Genomic DNA, 3,824 nt, shown 5'->3' on the forward strand with positions numbered 1-3,824 from the left:
TTAATCCCAAGCCCAAGTAATTAAAAATGACTATACTTGAAGGAAAAATTCAAGTATTTTACTTTGCTATTTTCTGTAGCAAAGCTTCCACCAAAACCAAAGAAAGCATTTTCAATACTCCATTTTTTTTTCTGATTTTTTATTTCACCTTCCTTTATTTCACCTTCCACAGTCTCTTTTAAGCTACTATATCTGTACCATCCCATTGGTCCTGATGTGGGAAAGATTGAGGGCAGGAGGAGAAGTGGGTAGCAGAGGATGAGATGGTTGGATGGTATCATTGACTCACCGGGAGATAGTGAGGGAACGGGAAGCCTGGCATGCTGTAGTTAGTTCATGGGGTTGCAAAGAGCTGGACATGACTTAGTGACTGGACAACAACAAAACAACGGATTGACTAATTCTAAGATGAGGTTGGAAGCAACCTATAGCTCTTTGAGTTCTCAGTAGTGGAGCTTCCTACCTAAAATATCCTAGTCTTTAGTACCAGGGTCAAGAAAATTTCAAGAACTAGTTATGATTGTTAATGGTGCTGCTGCATACTTTGGTACAATTAAATGTCTTAGATTCTTAACTACTATTTTCTTTCACACGTTATAAATGTTATAGGTATTGCAGACCACAGATCTAGGTACTGCTAAAAACTCTATTTCTCTATGTTCAAAAGCATCCTTTTATGATCTTCACCTCAAGCTGTTATGGTACTGTGTTCTACCACTAGAACAGAATAGCCTGGAACAGGATCTTTTGTTCCATAATATTTTTAATTAAAGTAATTCCTACTACTCCGTCTATACCTTTGACATTAACAAAGTGAGCAGAAGCTCCAGTGCTAGCAGTCCTTTAAAAAGAGACTCACAATATTTTAAAGTTTAAAAATACAATAAAATTAAAAGTAAATAAATAAATAAAAAATAAAAAGAGACTCCTTTGTAGCCAAAGTCACATAACTTGTATACCATACCTTCTAGATTATTAGAAGTTTGCAATAAATATTTGGCCCATATTTTTTTCTGCTCTCTAGCATTTGTAGCCACTGTAATTAGATTTCAGGACTGAACAAGACTCGTTTCAATCTAGTTCTTTAGCCAGTAACACTCTGAATCTGTGTTTTCTCCTGTAAAGAGAACATTTCCTCTGAGAATGACAGAGTCTGCAGGAACAGTTTTTACCTCTGTTGGAAGACGTCCATCATATTTCTCAAGAATGTAGTTCCATCCCTTTTCGTTAAAGACATCATCTGGAAAGTTCATCTCTCTTTTACTCTGCAATGTCTATTCTACTGTTCATCCTATCTAGTGAATTTTTTATTTAAGACCTTAATTTTCATCTTTATAAATTTGTTTTATAAATCAAACTCTGGGCAATAGTGAAGGACAGGGAAGCTTGGTATGCTGCAGCCCATGGGATCACAAAGAGTGGGACACAACTGAGTCACTGAACGACAACAACAAAGTTTGATTTGGGTCTCTTTTATATTTCCCTTGCTTCTGCTTAGCACACCCACTCTTTCTTCCAGTGTGCTAACTATATGGAACGTCTAGAGTGCTGGTGATGTTGTGTTTATTAACTTGAGTGGGGGATACCTGATGTTTACATGTTTGGTAGATGTTACATTTATGTTTTGTTAAAGCGTATGCATGGAATGAGGGAGACCTGGGTTTGATCCCTGGGTCGGGAAGATCCCCTGGAGAAGGAAATGGCAACCCACTCCAGTACTCTTGCCTGGAGAATCCCATGGAGGGAGGAGCCTAGTAGGCTGCAGTCCATGGGGTCGAAAAGAGTCGGACATCTAGAGTGCTGGTAGTGTTGTGTTTATTAACTTGGGTGGGGGATACCTGGTGTTTACATATTTGGTAGATGTTACATTTATGTTTTACATGCATATATATTATATTCCAAAATGAAAATTAGGTGATCCCAGAAATCATATTAGCTCTGCATGTAAAGCATCCAAAATCCATCGATATCCCACCAGCTTCACCACTCCTACCCTAATCCATGCCTCCGTCATCCATAGACTTGTTAATAGCAACACCCATGCCACTGGACTTCCTTCTTCTGCCCTTTTCTGCGCTAGTCTACTTTCAGCTCCATGGCTAATGTCTTTCTTTTAAAATAAAAGTTCAGTGATATCACCTTTTTCTCAAATTCCTGTGGCTTCCCATCTTACTCAGAGTCAAAGCCAAAGATTTTTTATGGTTTATAAAACCTTACATGATTGGGCATACCCTTATCTGACTCCTTTCTTAAAGTTTATTCTATGTTAGCCAGAGAAGCCTCCCATCTATTCTTTGAATTTACTGGACACTCACCTAACACATTGCACTTAACACTTTTCCTTGCCTATAACACTGTTCCCACTGACATCCCCATGACTCACTTTCTTATCTTTATCAAATCTACATTCTAATTTTTTATCTTCCTAGTAGGACTTTCCTGATCAGTCTTCTTTCACCAGCACCACTCTCTTCTTCTTGGTCCCATCCTTCCTTCCATCCTTTCTTAGTACTCATCACAATCTATCATACTCTACATTTCATATTTATTTAATCTTTGTCTTCCTCAAACATAGACTCTGCAAGGAAAATGATTTTTAGCACTTTAAAAAATATTTTGTTGCTTGAATCTTCAGTGCCTGTATCAGTATCTCACACATATGAAGAATGTACTCAATAAATATTTGTTGAATAAATGCTGCCAAGCAATTGTTCTCTACTTTCAGGTAATTTTTCCTCCTTGAAATTAAAAACTGCTATTTCAGTAGCTCGTACATAATGTGCAGTGATAGCTATTTGTTAAATGAATGACTCTGTGCCTCACTAGTGGCAGTGTAGTCCTGTTATCCTAATGGTTACAGATGGGACGTAGGAGTCTGCACTCTGATGGTCTATTCTTGGCTCTTTCTGTGATTGCATTCATCATACCTGAATATTCATTAGCTGTTTATTTTGGGACCTACATATCAAACACCTGTTTAGTAAACATATTGGTATGGAAAACACTGGACAAGTCACTGCAAATTAAAATAAAGACCGCAGTTTATTCTAGGCTCCCAAAATAATGTCTGCACAATGAAATGTGTCCCAGCATACTACGCTGTGTTGCAAAACGTGTATTTGCATATGCAGATGCAAGATTCTGCCAACAGATTAGCTAATTGGCAATACAAAGCAGCCACTGAGGACCTATTTACTTCTCTTATAAAGGCCAGTACAGTTGTGTGAGCCACAAATGAAATGCGTGCTGTTGGATTTGCAGGAATAGTTTCTGAGACTGGAAATGATTACCTCTTAGCTGAAATAGATTAGGGAGCTGTTGCTGTCAGTTCTACAAGTCTCTGCTTTCTCAAATAGAAAATATCACTTGTCTTCCATGAAATATGCTGCTGGTTAGAAGAATCTACCTCCATGCTTCAACCGTGACACATTTGGAATGGCAGCCCTCACTCACCCATCTTTAATTATACCTAGAAGAGTGCTGAAAACCAGGGAAGGACCCACATGCTCTTGACTGGCTGTGGTGCTGGCCAACTTTGACTCTATTCCACAGAGTGAAAGTCTCTTTGAAATACAGTAGCCAGAACTGCAAACAATTAGTCTTACTGAACTAATACTGCCTATACTGTGGGGGTCTATTTCAAACACTTGCAAAATGTTACAGTGGGCATCTGATCTAATACCATCTCTTTACAAATGGGATTACATAGACCAACAAGGTAAAGTAACTTCTCCATTGCAGGGTGGGATTAAAACCCAGGTCACCTGATTTATGACATCACAGTTTTTCTACTGTATTATTCTCAAAATCATGAGCCTACCTGT

General features: G+C 38.3%; 1 pseudogene; it reads right to left on the reverse strand.

The window, feature by feature from the left end:
- Window positions 1-363: 363 nt before the first annotated feature.
- Window positions 364-1,253, reverse strand: LOC104996388 (annotated as a pseudogene).
- Between the last annotated feature and the right edge of the window lie 2,571 nt (window positions 1,254-3,824).

This window comes from Bison bison, unplaced genomic scaffold (assembly GCF_000754665.1).
Source record: "Bison bison bison isolate TAMUID 2011002044 unplaced genomic scaffold, Bison_UMD1.0 scf7180017864291, whole genome shotgun sequence".
Taxonomy (NCBI): domain Eukaryota; kingdom Metazoa; phylum Chordata; class Mammalia; order Artiodactyla; family Bovidae; genus Bison; species Bison bison.